The following is a 17923-nucleotide window of genomic DNA, read 5'->3' on the forward strand; positions in this document are numbered from 1 at the left end:
AGTCTGACCCTTGTTAGGAAATGTTGTGAAAACTTCCTCTTTCAGAAAGCCTTTTCCTTATAAATAGCGCTCACAAAATGAACCCTTCTTCTGTTCCAAAATCCCATATCAACAACCTCCTCCCCCAAATAAATAAATTCAATAAACCAACAAACAAAACCCCCACCGCAAGCAGTGTTCTGATGTAAAAGGAAATGTTCCAGAAACTCCATAGACTCCACTAGTCATTTCACTATTGATTTTATGTGGCAGGTGCTTAGATCCTACAGTGATGTGGGGAGGGGGGAGCAGTATGAAGATAAGACAGACAGGTAAGAAGGTTTGCACAGCTTCCTGTTGATGCCCTATCTGTTCTCTGGATAAACACAAGAAGACTTGTCTCTAGGACTGCCTATCTAACACCTTTCAAGAGCCCTCCAGTACATTTTTAAATAAATAAATAAAATGAAAGGATCCACAGATGGCAACTTACAGTGAAATGTCACAAAGCACTGTAACCGGAGAATTGCACTGTTATAATCCAACGCTGTATTGTGAAGGTTGGCCCTTGTGATAAATAGGAAGTGACTACAAAAAATAGTTAAGATAGAACAAAACAGCTGAAAAGTGACTCACATGTGGAGCTAGAGCTTAATTGTGAAGGTAGGTGCCTTTTCTTGCATGAATCATAAACAAGAGGAAAATATTTGGATCCATTCTGTCAGTGCAGAAGAAACAGTCCCTAATTATTGCATATGTCACAAAAGGTGAGAACAACCGTGGAACATTTGTGGTGGAGCTGAGAGTTTTGTAAAAAACCTGCTAGGCCAGCAAGTGTGAGCTCTCCGTCTTTCCTTTTAATGCTGAATAAGCTCATTATGTAAACTCATGGGTTGAAATTATCCAAAAGAAACTTAGACTGAATAACAAGATAAATTTCCAATGGTGATGAGATATATTATATTATGGATTAGCACCCAAGAGAATGGTAGAAGGCCCATTGCTTCAGTTATATAAAGCTAGGATGGACTTTGGCGAATATACCCTAGAGAACTAACCTGCCAGTACATTGGTACTTAAGGATGGCTTAGATGACCTAGTAGCTCTTGTACATCTCTAATTTCTATGATTTTAGGATAATTATGACCATATAATGAGACTTTACTTTCCGTCACAAATTGCCCATTCCTAACCTTGACACAGCAGATTGGACTGGATATATTCTATAATACTATGAAAAACGAATATCCTAAAAATTATCTTATGTTGCAAACTAATTGTTAGTTCTCTAGTTATAAATTCAGTAAAGTGTGGGGATTTAATCTAATACTACAAATAGGGCATCAAGTCATCTGAGTTCTATTCACATCTGTCTTTGATTCCGTGTGTGCTCTTACACTGAATTTGGGTCCCTAAGGCCAAAATGTGAAAACCTAACCATCTAAATCTATTCAGCAATATCCTAAATTTAGGCATTTGAATAAATGGCCTGTTTTTTCCAATATTTTAAGGGATCTCTAGAGATCAGAACCTCAGAAAGCCTAGCTACTTATTTAGGTGCTTAAATGTGAATTTGGGTGCCTAACTTTAGGCTTCCAAATTTGAAAACTTTGGTCATACATTTTTCAGTTTGCCTTAGTTACCACGTTTGTTTCATGGATGTACAAATCCCCATCTTCTTAGGGTGCTTTAGGAATTACTGTGTGAAGTGTTTTGATATCTTACAATAAACATGTTCCAAAAGAACAAAGTATTATGATACTATTACATGAAAAATAAGCAATTTTGCAAAAAACTGTACAAACAAAGGATGTAGTGTTTGTTGTCTTTCTCTGCCCAGTTTCAGTTTAAGGCAGGAAAGGATCAATATACTGTATTCTGAAGGGGCAACCCCGTTCATGGATTTTCAATTCCAGCAATACTCAGTCTTCAGTCATCAGAGCAATTTTAGAGACATACTTGTGAACCCTCTAGATCACTTCTAGCTTTATTCAAACCTTAGTTACAGAATTATCTCCATATTCCTTGGGACCAATATTATGAAATTAGAAATTGGAATGACCTATAGAATTCACATTAAGACCTGAGTAATCCCCATACCTAGGAGTGTTTGGATTAGAATTTGGTTCCTTTGGTTATAACAATACAGATCAGATGCAACGTTTGGATCCTGATTTCAATATCTTCTAAATCTGGGTGGACTGGACTGGAGGGGAGAAAGGCACTACAGGTGGGGTGGCCTCACCAGGTGAGAAGGTGAAAGAGCTGAACAACATCCAGGGCCAACACTCCTTGACCACTCTCACATCCTATCCCTAAGGCTTTTTTGTTGTTGTTGTTAATTATTTGTTATATGGACTCTGACTTCCTTGTTAGCAGCTGAAGCTCCCCCTGACTCAGCCCCTGCTGGAGCAGGGAAGCGTGGTTGAACAGCTGATTAGAAGATCAAGCTTATCATCCTGCAGCAGGCTAAGGGAGCAGAACAGCTAGCAGCAGCTGTGAGGTGTGAGGGAAATAGCGGACGCCGGATGCCAACAGCTATCATCCTGATGGATTTTTTCCATGGGTGCCTCAGCACCGATAGAGTTGGTGCCTATATGACAATCGATCCTGGAAGTGCTCTCCCATCAACACTATTAATCCACCCCCTAAAAAGGAGTAAGGCTGCGTCGACAGGAGGGTGTCTCCAATTGATGCAGTTCAGTGGAGATACCATAGTGTGGTAATGTAAGTAAGTTGACGAGAGATATGCAAGCTACATTATGTAGCTTACATATCTTCCATTGACCGCCACTGGCAGTGTAGAGCAGGCTTTAGTCTCTGCAAGTTGGCATTAGGAAATAAACCAAAGGAAATGCAGTACCTCTGTCTGCTATATGGCTGACATGGACAAGTCAAAACCAACTGCTTTTAACTTAAAGCTTTACTTCATTGGTCTCCAGCAATCACCACTTGATTTTTACCAAAAGTCTTCACTTATTAGTTTGAAGCATGTGCAAATACAATAAGTGGTTAGAATACCCCCAAACCTGATATTTATCCCACAAGTCTGAGGCAGTCTTCAGGTGAATCAGTCATAGAGATCTGGATGGCCAGTACTTCCATCTGTGCCTGGAGATCTTTCCAAATGTGTCATTGGGCAAAAGCAGGAGTTACTGCATTTCCTTTGGTTTCTTTCCTGATACCAATATGCAGAGACTAAAGCCTGCTCTACACTGCCGCCGGACAACAGGAGATAAGGAAGCTACAAGGAGGGGACTGTACAGGATCATTTTAGAGACCATCCAGATGTCCAAGTCACTGCACTGAGATGGACTATCAGTTATTCTTCTTGCTGCGTTTAGCCATTTTTAGCCTTTGCAAGAACTTAGCATAACTAGGCAAACCGGGTGGGGGTGGGGGTAGACAGTGAACACATAAAGTGAGCCTGACTCTGCGTTCTAGCTCTCTGAATATGCTGGGGCAGATGTCTGTGAAAAACAGGAAGGCTGGATATATTTTAGAATTGTCGGTATGGGTAATTTAGCTATCAGACTAACAGCTTGAGACTGCTTGCTTAACAATATTTTTTTTAGTGACATGTCACTGTATCTCCTGCTTTTACCCAGTGATTGATTTGTTTGGTCAGCTATGTAACATTCTTTTGATTGACATGCTCTAAAATGCCCCTATACAATCCCTCCTTGAAGGCCACTTCCTTTTTGTATAAGGGGGCCTCCGCATAACCACAGTCATCCCCATAAAGGGTCTTTTTGCACCAGAGCTGTGATCCAGCGAACACTCGAGGCTCTCCGCTGAGACTGAGAAAATGATCTTCTAGTTGGCATCACAAGCTCAGCACACCAGATTAGCTGAGTGATGACTACAGAGTAGCAATTTTTACATATTCCCCTTATAATGGCAAGAACCATTTGCCCAATTATCGGAGGAGTTGTAGCTGTCAAATTTGTGCTAGGCCTAGCATGTCATGAAACTAAAGAAGAAAACCACTAATACTTGGAATATCAAAATCATTACAATGGGATGCAGGGCCAAATTTAAGATTTTTGTCATGGTGGGGGACCATTCTAATAATACTTCCCACCACTGCTGTTCTAGTTCCTTACCCACCCTGGCTAGTACCTCAGTAACTTTGTTGGCTGAATGATGTACAGAGAGCATGACTCTGCCTTTTTCCTAGCAACTTTCAAATGTTTTTGCAAATCAGGATGTATAAGCAATACCTTTACAATGGTTAAGTTCATTCCAAGAGGTACAGGACTTACAGCAAAATGCAAGGTATATTTCACTTTTAACTTACTATATTTAGGTTCAGGCACTTGAAATTTGCAATCACGTTTCTTAACAACTATAACATGGCAGAAACACTTATTTTCATGGGTGATCTGATATACCTGGTTGATAAGGAACATAGGGCACGAACTCCTGAGGCATACAATTTCAGATTCATTTGCAGAAGGGATGATTGCATAATGACACTTCCCCCTGGTAATTTTTAAACACACATCTTGGGACTGGAGGGCCAAGGGTTTATTGCATTCATACCCAATCCCTGGATTTTCTAAACAGGCTCCCAACTTCACTGTTTTCCATTTCTGAGCTTCTTTTACCAACCACATTTTATGATCCATAGGTTCCATTACAGTCTGGTTGATATTAAGGCCTAAACACTTTCTGGAAGCATTGGCAGCAGTGCTCCAGACTTTTCTGATCACTGGGGTTAACATCAATTTCTACTGCATCATTTGCTTTGCATGCCACTGACATTCCACAAAAGTTTCCCCACACTCCAAGCAAAGCAGATTCCAAATTTACACCACAAGAGGAGCAGGATCATGACATCCCATGCCAGCAAAAGAAGCAAACAGGAGTGCATCATCTCCAAGGGCTTCCAGCATGTATACAGTTAATAATCTAAAACACAAAGCAAAACAAACCTTTCCCCTCTCTATATAGCAGGAGACATTAACTTTTTCCTCAGACCTCTTTACATTTGAGTTCCTCTTTTTCTCCCTGCCATTGCTGAAAATTCCTCAATGAAATTTCAGCTCTACTCTCTGTTGGTCAGGGGAACATCCTTTGTTTTCCAGAATCACTTCAAAATAATTTACTTGTTGGGAGCACAGCTGGGCTTTTTTTGGGCTTACCTTACACCCAGTTTTCTGTGTGTTTTTTTTTTTTTTTTTTTTTTTTGCTAATACCCTGTTCAATGCCTTTAGAGTCTCTTTCCTGGTCTGAGTGCAAACCAGAATGTCATCCACATAAGCAATCACAGTGTCTTTTTCAGGCATGCCCTCCCACATCTTGACTATATGGGCATGACAGATGACGGGAGCATTGTTGAAGCCCATGGGAACCCTGGCAAAACACAGCTGCTTCCCTTGAAAGGTAAAAGCAAATAGCTGCCATGATGTAAAGGGACAGCAAAGAAAGTATTGGCCAAATTTAAAACTGAAAACCACTGGGCCTCTCCTACCGTGGAAGTCGTCTCCTGATACTTAGCCATAACAGTGGGGTCACCCAATTAAGAGGGCAAAAGTCCACCACAAGCCTTGAAGTCTTGCTGTCACTTTTAAGGACTGGCCACAGAGTGGCATTGTTGGAGCTTGTCTGCTCCACTGAAACTTCCTGGCTTAAAAACCCATCAATTGTTTTCTTTAGGCTGGCTTCTGTCACTTTTGGGTACCTATACTGCTTCTTGGGATGGGGGATTAGGATCTGTGATTAGGATCTGCATTACTTTTACCACGTTATGTTTTGATTTTGGCCCACACCTCCCAGTGCCTTTCTGCAATTGCTAGAATTTCTGACGGCCACTCCAATTTTTCACAAGCTTTAAGGACTGCAATGCTGTAGCTTGCTGAAATTTTCACAAGCTTCCAGGATGTGCCATGAGGCATCACTGCTAGAATTCTGTTAGCAAAATCAATCAGCACTCTTACATTAACTTCCAGGATCCCTTCTCCTTTTAAATCAATTGAACCAAATTGCCCTTTATTTCTTCTTTACTCTACCCGATAAAGGATGTTTCTGTAAATACAGTTAAAATGCGTGTTAACTCTTTTCTGCCTAACACAATATTTTATTTTTTTAACACAATACACAACAAGACAAATAACACAAAACACAATCTTTGTTGCAACAGTAGTTCCATGATATTTTAGGTTGCTAGCGCCAGCTTTTTCTGAAGTTCTGAAAGACAAAAAGAACATTTTTTTACTCCCTTTGAGGGGTGGTAGATTATTGCTTAAAATTGCCCTTTCTTTTACAAATCTTCTTGCTGATTGCAGGCAAAACAGATGAATTACCCCCACACAACATACATTGCATATTTCATATGGAAATACACATTCCTTTTATAGTTTCTTTTAGTGATTTTTAACTAAATCATCCATATTCAAATAAGTTAAATCAGATTGTCTTTCTGCCTGCAATAGTTACTTACAATTGATTATTTACAGGCCATTCCTTTGGGGAAAGGGCCCATTTTCCTTCAGAATGGCAGCAAAGAAACCAAGAATTGTTTTTTCCCATAGCACTTTTCCTCCAAACTCTGTGGTGTTAACTGCTCACTCTCTTTTTCTTAAATTGTTTACTTATTTTTCAAAATGACACCTACATGAGTTCAGATATTCCTATTCCAAGTATTATTTCAGGGATCTGAATCCCCAGTGCCTGCACTTACTCTAGCAACTATGACCCACGGGGCTTCCAGCATGATTTTTTCAATCTCTACCTGTTGTCTGCAAGCTAAATGGCCACTGCTTATCTGGCACAATCCTGCTTTTTCTTGCAGAACATTCATTTCCATGAGCATGGGCCTTGTCACACTACCCATTCAGCAAGGAGGGTGGGCTCCTTAATTAGTCCCCACTCCTCATTTCTTTTCTTTGTTCCCTTTCTTTCTGGTTGCTCTGGGGTGATCATTCTGAGAAGTAGGTGATGATTCTTTCTGACAGAAGGCACAGATATTTTGTTATCATTTACTGTGTTATTCCATCAATTTGGTCCAAACTACCTTAGGTTGCCCACGTAATTTAAGGCTAATGTCTACACTGCCACATTAATTCGACTTTGTTTCATTTGACTTTCAGCAGCTGATTTTTAGAAATCGCAGCAGAGTGTACACACTATGCTGTTTGCGCTGGTCTCTTGTGTTCACACTGGCCAGCCTTAATTCGAATTAGAAAGCAGTGCAATGTGGGTAGCTATCCCACAGTGAAACTAGCCACGGTGACTGTTGGGACGAGTGTCTTCGTCTCAGGATTCAACACTGCTTTCCTCCCTCCTCCTCCCCCCCCCATCAAAGAGGAAAAGGATTTTTGCGCCGTTTTTTTACTCCCTGTGATCACCATTGCTGCAGAGACATGGAGCCAGCTCAACACTGCACTATAATTGTGAGCGTGACAAATACATTGCGGCTTATCCTTGAGTACTTTAGAAACAGAGCAAGAAGGTGAAGCAGATACTACACCTATGCCACCGAGGCTGCCCTGCTACAAGCCATCAAGCAGAACAATTCCTGATTGCTGCAGGCTGTAACGTGTCATCTGCAGTCCGTGGAGCGCAGGTTCTGGTGCAGGGAAACAAGCACAGACTGGTGGGACCGCATCATTATGCAGCTGTGGGATGACGATCAGTGGCTGCAAAACTTTCGTATGTGAAAGGCAACTTTCCTCGAACTGTGCTCGGAGCTGGCACCGTCCCTGAAGTGCATGAACACTCGCTTGAGACAAGCCATGATGATGGAGAAGAGAGTCACCATCACTCTCTGGAAGCTGGCAACTCCCAACTGTTGCCGCTCGGTTGGGAATCAATTTGGAGTCGGTAAATCTACAGTGGGCATAGCCGTGAATCAAGTCTGCAGTGCCATAAATAGACTTCTGCTACAAAGGATAGTGACTTTGGAAAATGTGCAGGACATAGTGGAAGGGTTTGCCACGATGGACTTCCCAAACTGAGGAGGGGGGAGCATTGATGAGATGCCTATCCCCATCTTAGCGCCTGCACACCTGGTGACCGAGTACATAAACTGCAAGGGGTACTTTTCCATGGTCCTGCAGGGGCTTGTGGATCACAGGGGTCGTTTCACAGACATCTGTGTGGGGTGGTCTGGGAAGGTGCATGACGTGTGTGTATTTCATAACTCGGGGCTGTTCTCTAAGATGCAGGCAGGCACTTTCTTCCCTGACCAAAAAATTCACATCGGGGGTGTGGAAATGCCCATAGTGATCCTGGGGATCCTGCTTACCCCTTGCTCCCTTGGTTAATGAAGCCGTACACCGGTCACCTTGACAGTGACAAAGAGTGTTTTAATAAGAGGTTAAGCAGTTGCAGAATGATTGTAGAATGTGCCTTTGGGCGTTTAAAGGGTAGATGGAGGAGTCTCCTCACTAGGCTGGATGTGAGTGAGAAGAACCTCCCTTCTGTGATATCTGCTTGCAGTGTTCTTCATAATGTGTGTGAAGTGAAGGGTGAGAGGTTCCCCCAGGGTTGGACTGTGGAGGAAGAAAGACTGGCTGCCAATTATGAGCAGCCAGATGCCAGCACTACAGTGAGAGCTAACCACAGCACACTTTGCATTAGGGAAGCTTTGAAAACCAGGTTCTGCAATGAGATACAGGAGTGATTTCTGTTCCTGTATGTTGTTTCTTTGATGATCCCCTCACCCCCCCTTCCATATCTGTTCCTGATATCCCTCCTGAACAAGATATGATTTAATAAAGAAACGTTTTGGAATGATGCAAAACTTTTTTTTTTTTTTGAACATTTAAGTCATGGGCAGGGGGGGAGGGTTCATTCACTGTCTCCAGGGGTAGGATGGTAGCTTGCTGGCCAGCAGTCAGTGTGGCTGCCACAGCTTTCTGCTCGCCTCCACCGGGGTGGAGGAGAGCACGTACTGCATCCTGGCCAATCTCCTTCGAGACCTCTTGGGGGCGGGGGAGGGCGGAATAGCCCTCAGTTGAGGAGCATTATGGAGGGGCTGCAGCGGGACTCTGTCCTGCCTTCGCTCCTCATGAAGGTCCACAAGATGCCACAGCAAGTCTGCCTGGTCCTGCAGGAGTCGCAGCATCTTCTGCATAGTGCTGCGATCATGGTCCTGCATTTGTCCCATGTTCTGGGACAAGGTCAGCCACCTCACTCTTTGCTCTGTCTCTGCGGCGTTCATGAGCTCCACAAACATGTCATCTCTGCTTTTTTTTTTTCCTTTTTCTAATCTGAGACAGTCTGTCCACAGCACTACTTAAGAGTCGGTCCACTGCCGAGGTGTCTACAGAATGAAAGAAAAATAACAAGGTAGCCACAGTTAGCATAGTGAAGAAGCTGATAGAAATGTAACTATTTAGATAATGAGACCATGATATAATGTAGCAAAGGATTTCCTCTCTCTGCTTGTATATTAAACCCTTACAGAAAGGAACTGCAGATGGTGTGGTGGGGGGGGGGGGGGAAAACTATGCTTAAAACACATGAAGCCATGATGATGGCTATCTTGATTGCAGAGAAGAATCCTACCATGCAGGGAGGAACAAGGCAGCTCTCCCCTGAAAAGTTTTTCTAGGGATAACAGATTACATACAATACATTTTCCATGTGATACCAACTGATGATAAAAGTAGCATTTCTCATCACATAAAAAAACTGATCCCTTGGTAACCACCCAGTACAGTCAAGAAAACGCCTGAGATTCCCTTCATGCCCCCCCGCCCCCAATGTACAAGGACAGAAATGCTAATAAGCAAGACAACTCACCAGATGTGCCTTCCCTGGGATCATTTGTGCTGTCCTGTGTGCTGGTGGACTGCTCAGGAGTCAGGAATAAGTCCTGACTTTCTGGGAGAATGGACTCCCTACTCTCCTGCACCCTGCTCTTCACAGCTTCCTCCTCCTCGTCCATGGAGTCCCCCTCATTGATCACGGACTGTGAACTAGCGGAGATATTGTTACTGCAGGGAGGCACCGTGGTGGGATCGCCACCAAGAATTGCATGCAGCTCCTCAAAGAACCTGCATGTTTTGGGAGAGGAGCCAGAGCGGCTGTTAGCTTCCCTGGCTTTCTGATAGGACTAGCGCAGCTCCTTGATCTCCACTCGGCACTGCTGAGCGTCCCTCTGGTGTCCCTTCTCCAGCATGCCCTGGGATATCTTCCCATAAATGTCCAGATTCCTTTTGCTGGCTCTGAGCTGAGCCGGAATGGACTCCTCGCCCCACAGCCCGATGAGATCTAAGATCTCTGGTCAACTCCATGCTGGAGCATGTTTGGTCTTTGCAGTAGCCAAGCGGAGAACAGTGGCAAAGCTCTCTCCACGCTGGCAGCAAACACAGGAAATGAAAATTCAAATCTTCCCGGGGCTTGAAGGGAGGGGACTTTTCCTGCTAGTGTGACCACAGAGCGGCACAGCATGACTGTCCAGAGCAGTCAAAATGAGGCATTGTGGGATACATTCTGGAGGTCAATTAATTCGATTTAAGTCCTGTTGTATATAAACTGATGCTAAATTGATTTAACAAATTCGAATTAGGCACTATGCCACTTGCAGAGGTGGTCTAATTAAGTCGATTTTACAGGCACCTTAATTCGAATTAACAGTGGCGCCAGTGTAGACGCGAATGTAATTAAATCAAATTAAAGGTGTTTAAGTCGACCTAAGTTGCCTGTGTAGACCAGGCCTATGATTCCCACCCTTACCCATCCTTGTGTGTACCCAGGGAGAAGCGGACCCAACTTCGCCCCTTGTGGGATCTGGGCACCATCAGTCTGCGGCACCTTTTCCCAGTGAAAGAGCCTTACACAGTAATATCCTTCCTTTGCTAATTTATTATTTTTCTTAACCTTTAAAACAAGAAGCACACAAAAGAAAAAAAGAAGCAGCAGTTAGGGTGTGTGTATTTAAAAGCAGAAGTGGGGGGGGAGAGGAGGGTATAGAAAGGAGAAGAAGCAGAAGCAGGGAGAAAAGAGGGTTTGTGCAGAACGATTTAAGAAGGAAAAACCTAAAACAAAAACTTAAAGTACACAGACAGCAACAACAAACCTGAGAAACTAAAAGAGAAGTGGGGTTCTAAGGGCCAAAGCATCTGGGAATCCATACCTCTGGTCCCTATCCTTTAACTGGTCTATTTCTTTATCCAAAACCACAGCAACCATCCACAAGCCCTTTCTGCTTTCCCAACTGAGCCCTAACATTTGGACATGCCCATTTCTCTGCACTGACTCAGATGTCCCAACATTTATGAAGCTAGAGGAAGACTCCATGAAGACACTGAGCTTCCAGGGTCTGTTACCACTATTCTCCTACACAAAATCCATCAAACTGTTTCCCAGCACCATGTCTAACTTCTTCATCCTTCTAGATGTTCCCTTCTCTTTGGACATAACCTCTCACCCGAGTAGGTTATGACCTGAGCTCTGAGCCCCAATGGACTCCTGAGCTACAAGATGGGAAATCTAGGGACCAACTCTACCCCGCTGTTCTCTAATTCCTATTGCAACAACAAACTATCTGTGGCAACCATCTCCTGCCTCTCAACCATCCTTGCTGGGGCCTCCAAATCTGTTACCCAGGGTTTCTCGACCCAGTAACTTTTAGTCTCTGTGAGTCAGTTTCAGCTTTACTTCATTGGTCTCCAATAAGTGTTTAGAGTATCCCAAAACTTGATACTTATTCCACAAATTTGAGACAGTCTTTGGGTGAATCAGTCACAGATTTTCAGATGGCCGATCCTTCCATCTGTGCCTGGAGATTCCTGCACCTGAGCCATTGTTTTTTGCTGACAAAGCTGAGGATTTATCCCAGATTGAGGTGTCATTAAAGGAGGTTTGGGAACAAAATGGTTAATTAAACAGTAATAAGTCACCAGGATCACATGGTATTCACCCCCAGAATTCTGAAGGAACTCTAATATGAAACTACTAATTGTCATATGCAGTCTATCACTTAACTTAACCTCTGTACCAGATGACTAAAGGATAGTTAATGCAATGATGATTTTTTAAATAAGGCTGCAGAGGCAGTCTGGGCAACTACAGGTCAGTAAGCCTAACTTCAGTACCAGGCAAATTGGTTGAAATTATAGAAAAGAACAGAATTATCAGACACACAGATGAACACAATATGTTGTGGAAGAGTCAGCATGACTTTTGTAAAGAGAAAACATGGCTCACCAGTCTATTAAAAGTCTTTGAAGGTGTCAGCAAATGCGTGGTCAAGGGTGATCTAGTAGGTATTGTATAGTTGAACTTTCAGAAATCCTTTGACAACAACACTAACTAAAGGCTGTTTAGCAAAGTAAGCAGTCATGGCATAAGAGCGAAGGTCTTCATGGATCAGCATCTGGTTAAAAGATAGGTAGGAAAGAGTAGAAATAAATGGTCAGTTTTCAGAAAGGAGAGGGGTGAACAGTGGGTCCCTCAAAGATATGTAATGGGACAAGTGCTGTTCACCATGTTCATAAATGATTTGAAAAGAGGAGTAAACAATGAGGTGGCAAAGCTTGCAAGTTGCAGATGACGCAAAATTAATTAAACTAGTTAAGATCAAAGATGACTGTGAAGAATTACAAAACTGGTTGACGTGACAAGAAAATGCATGTGAAATTCAATGTTGATAAATGTAAAATAATGTACTTTGAGAAAATGTAATTCCCACTGTACACACAAAATGACAGAGTCTAAATTAGTTATCATTCAAGAAAAAGATCTTGACGTCATCATGGATAGTCTCTGAAAACATCCACTCAATGTAAAATGGCTGTCAAAAAAACCTAAAAAACAAAACAAAACAACAAAAAAACTCTAACAGAATGTTAGGAACCATTAGGAAATTTTCATAAGATTAATAAGACAGAAAATACCATAATGTCCTATATAAATCAATGGTATGCCCACATCTTGAATACTGCATGCAGTTCTGGTCACCCCCTTCTCAAAAATATATATTAGAACTAGAAAAAATACTGAGAAGGGCATCAAAAATAATTAGGGATCTGGAACACTTTCATACGAGGAGAGTGTAAAAAGATTGGGACTGTTCAGCTTAGAAAAGAGACAGCTAAGGGGGGAGGGATATGATATAAGTGTAAAACCATGAATGGTGAGGAAAAAGTGAATAGGGAAGCATTATATAACACAAGAACCAGAGATCACCCAATGAAATTAATAGGCAGCAGGCTTAAATTACATAAAAGGAAGGACTTCTTCACACAATACACAATCAACCTATAGAATTCATTGCCATGGGATGTTATGAAGGCCAAAAGTATAATTGTGTTGAAAAAAAAAAAAAAAAAAAAAAAGGTCATGAAGGATAAGTCCATCAATGGCTATTAGCTAAGATGATCAGGGGCACAAACCTATGCTCTGGGTGTACCTCAGATTCTAACTGCCAGAAGCTGGGACTGCACAACAAAGAATGGATCACACCATTTTTGCCTTGATCTGTTCATTCCTTCTGAAGCATCTGGCACCAGCCACTGTCAGATAACAGGACACTGGGCTAGATGGATGATTGGTCTGATCCAGTATGGCCATACTTATGTTCTTAAAAACTCCCAACTTAAATTATGTTTATGGCAAGAAAGGCCAGTTACTAAGTGCTGAACTCTGGCTATCACCATGTTGATAGGATTAGAGAGAGAGTGTGTAACCCAGAGAACATGAGCACTACTTATATTCCTTTTCTTTCAACATACCTTTCACCATTAAATTAAACTAATATGTCCTTTCAGGGGTGACCCATTCAATCATAAATCAGCATTTGCACCCTGACTTTTGAAGATGCTTTCATTGCAGTCAATTGCTGCTAGAACAGATTTCTCACCTGCTCCAAAAGAACATTTACACACGCACACGCACAATTTGAAGAAGCTTTCAAGCATATGGTAATATTCCTCTGTCGTACTGGAATTCCAGACAGAACAGCATTATTGTATATTTGTTTATTTTTTATTTCAAATTGTGATTTCATTTAGTGCTGTAGCTGTATGGAATATAACTGTAATTTGAAATAAATGCATACATATATGTGACCAGATCCTCAGTTGCTATGAATCAGTATGGCTGGATTGATTAAATGCAGCTGTACTGATCTACAATAGCAGAGGATCTGGCCCATACAGTTCTTGGAAGCACAAAAGCAAAGCTAAACACAAACTGCAAGTGAAATTGACAAGTATCATGGTCTGTGAGTGAGGTGCAAAACAACATAACAAGGAGCTTTCTCTGCATGGCACATTGATGCACTAAACTAATGTGTGAATCTATATTGGACTAGCTTGCTGCACGGACACAGCAACAGCACATGAAAAGTTCTGCAATGTGCTTTGATGTCCTCCTATTTCAAACAGAAGTATATCAGTGTACACTAAGGAATACTGTAGCTTTGCACCCTGGCTTGCTGCTTGCTAACATCTCATGTAGACAAGCCCAAGCAAAAAAATAAATAAACAAAAATAGTGAAAAGTAAATTCATTTATTATTATTTCAGTTTAATGTAAATTTATTGTTTTAAATTTGTTGGATGCTTCTGTGGACTGACTTATTAAGTGCCCTATGATTATTTTCACAATCAAACAGTGCAAGATTGATCCTGATTTCTGTTATGCTGGTGTAGCTCTATTGAAATCACTGAGATTAGAATCCAGCCCAGTGTATAAAATTCCCTTCAGAAACATCCCATTTTCCTTTTATTTGAACCTTGTTGAAATCCTTACTTGGGGAGGTTGTCAGACTGGATCTAGAAATGGAGTATTATTCCAGATCCAAATCCTCTTCGGAGGAAAGGAAAGAGGAGAGGGAACTAGATCTCAACACCAGATATGGAATTATTTTATATAAGGTGCCTGATTTGGAATCTTATATATAAACAGCTTCCTATCCAGCTTCCAAAATTGAGAATATTACACTGATATAAAATGATCTTGATCTAAACTTTGCATCTGTCTTTTCTCCAGTTTACCTGTCTTTCAATGCTTTCTCTTTTTTCAGTAAAACCTTTTTTTTTTTTTTTCCCCCCCAAGAATCAAATGCAGTTTTCATTTGCTTTCCTTCTCAAACCAGCATTTCTCTAACTCTCACTTCCTCTTTATCCCAAATGGTATTCTGGTCTCAGGCTTATCTCACAAACCCAAACGTATATTCCAGTGAAGATCAGGAGGTGTCAATTCCAAAGCAGGGATGTTGGAACAGCTGCAAGAAAAGGTATACTCAGCAGTTATGTATTTAGCTATGTAATACCTATGACTTTGCCTTCTATATGCTGCCTCTTCAATCTCTCAGGGCTCTGTTTCTTCACAGTTGGCCATTTTGTGCTAATTTCAATTTAAAAACAAGACTTCACACGCTTTAGAAGAGGTAGGCAAATTTTTTAATTTTAAATTTTTTTCAGCAAAAAATGCAGATTCAACATCAAAAGTTTTGCAAATTCATGTCAGGTTCACTACATTGTTTTGTAAAATAAAAATCCAAGTTAGTAAAAACATTTATTCTGACATTTTCAAAATGAAATGTTTTGATATTTTTAAATGATTTTTTGTTTTAAATTTCCTTCAGTTTTATTTAGGCAAAAAAACTTTAAAAACCTTCAAAATCAAAACAAAACTTTTTATTTGGCCTGAAATGATTTTTTTTCTTCAATTTTTCAATTCCTAAAAAATTTTGAGGAAAAAAAAAAAGATCACTACTTGCCAGGGAATTGCACACTCAGAGGGCTTGCATCGAGAAGTCTTTAGATGCCCTTCTTTGTAATTTTCAATGAGCCAGTATCAATTATTTCCTGTTAAAGCTTCCACTGGTTTTCTTATTTTTTATCAAGGGAATAGAAACTCAGTGGAATTGAAACCACTCAAAATAAAGAAAATATGAATAATTACAGTCTTTTATTAGGAAGATTCACATCTTTAAACAAAATTCTGTGCTGATAATGTCATATAAAGGAAAAGGTATTGCATGTGTTAATTAGGCTCTGGAAGGGCTTTATCTGGGCTGGTGACTAGTATGAGAGACACACATCTAGGGCCCAGTGAGCTCTAGTTTTATTCCTGTCCTTTTCATGTTTTCACTTGCCATGTAATTTTCAGCTAGCATTTTGGCTGCCTAGACCTTGGATTTCTTGTTCTTTGGCACTGATTATGTATCTTTTAAATTACAGTGGGAAATGATTCTTTGATAGATGATTGCAATCAGGATGATAATATATAATTTTGATTAATCAAGGGAGTTTGATTAATTTCGATGTTGATCTTAGAATAATCCTGTGCTAGAAAGAAATGCTGTTTACTATCATTCAAGTATGTGTAATAACAAAGTGAGTGGAACACTTGTTTTAAAACTCAAAGCACTGGTTTAGAACTTTCCTACGTTTCTGGGTGTCTGTTTCTTCTGGAAAAGGTACACTGGACATGCATGCTGTACAGAGTAAAATCCTGTATCATTTTACATATTTTATATGTACACCTGTTACAAGCAATTACTGTGTTTTGCCTAAGAGTGCAGAGAAATTTTAAAAAGCAGATCCCAATTACAAGTAGGTCATTTGTTTTGTTCCATGATGAGCTGAGTAGGATTATTCTTATCAGTGCATATTTTAGTGCTTTGTCCATTCCACTCATTCCTACAGCAGTTGCACTAGCAAAACTCCCATTGGCTCCATGGGAGCTATATGCATGCAAGTCCGGTAGGGAAGGGTCATAAATGATTTGAATGATGGGACTACCAGTATGTCCCTTGGCACGATAGATTTCATTAACAGATTTAACCACTAGAATAATTTTCCTGACCCTCAGCCTACATTTTCTATTGCTAAATTTAATCTTATCACTCTTGAAGTTTCCCGAACAACACTTTGTATAATTGTAGGCAGCTATGGGATATGCCTCCACTGGTCAGAGTTTAGTTAAGTTACTGTATACATATAGGTTCATTGTTTTAATCAGAAGTCAATACCTCCAGCTTTTCTACTTCATTTGTATTGCTCTTCTGTAAATTCCCTCACATTTGTCAACATCTTCCTGATGTTGAAGAACCCTGTACTGAGCACTGTATTCTGCTGGTAGGTGTATTCTCACTAGTGTTATATAGAGGACTATTGCCTACCATATGTGATGACATTTCACATATGTCCATAGTTACACTATTTTTGGTGCAATTTCAGATATTAATTACATTTTAGTCACTTTTGTCTCTTTCTTAGATACAATTGACAATTGCAGCCTTCAGAGCATCAACAGGCAGTGTATGGTGGTACAGTTATAACAGGAGTACATAGTAACAGAAGGTGACCCACACATGTTATAATAGTTTGGCATTATTAAAATCAAAAAGTAAATCAGCTAATGCTGGCATTCATTACTAAGATTGTAAGAGTAACCACTGCAGCATGTAGATACTGATGTCAGTCAGGTCCTGTGATGGGGGCCAAGAAATAAAGTTTCAGTTACAACTCTTTTGTGAGTCAGACCCTTATTACAGATTCCATTCCATTCATTTCTCCTTTATGCTCTTCAATTACTTATACACATTTGGCAATAACTAACTCTATAAAAGAGAGCATGCTTTCTGAATGCCAAACAGCAGCTTGCCTACCTATAACTGTGCAGACACCCATAATGCGTTTGATTGTTTTATTGATTGAGGTGCTGTTTTCTACTGTATATTTAAGCAGAAGTGCTAGGAGCAGCTATAAAGCTACTTTTCAATCACACTCTGTGCATGCCTGGCTGAATGCAGGGCACTGAGCATCTGCTCTAAACCAGAGGAACACATGAAGGCTGTTACAGCAGCACTGCCTAATGCTCCCTGCTGGCCTCAGAGGTTGGTCTAGAATATAGACATCCTTTTTCCCCATTACATGTAGATATTTTTCTTCTTTTGTATGGAAATAGCGACATTTACAGGAGGTTTGAAATCCATTTGAGGGCTTCAGGAGATGCAAATTTCACCTTTCCTGGAC

The 17923-nt window shown here is 40.8% G+C and overlaps 1 long non-coding RNA gene across 1 annotated transcript in view; it reads left to right on the plus strand.

Annotated features, from left to right (window-relative positions):
* LOC137159629 (uncharacterized) overlaps positions 1–17363 on the plus strand; it is a 36624-nt gene extending 19261 nt beyond the window's left edge. Inside the window, exons 2-3 of the long non-coding RNA XR_010921673.1 lie at positions 15086–15174; positions 17165–17363. This is a non-coding gene — a long non-coding RNA (uncharacterized lncRNA). The remainder of the gene's footprint in view (positions 1–15085; positions 15175–17164) is intronic.
* Positions 17364–17923: the final 560 nt, after the last annotated feature.

The sequence above is a fragment of the Emydura macquarii genome, unplaced genomic scaffold (genome assembly GCF_026122565.2).
Source record: "Emydura macquarii macquarii isolate MOO-44397 ecotype Brisbane River unplaced genomic scaffold, CSIRO-AGI_Emac_v2 contig_1876, whole genome shotgun sequence".
Classification (NCBI taxonomy): Eukaryota; Metazoa; Chordata; order Testudines; family Chelidae; genus Emydura; species Emydura macquarii.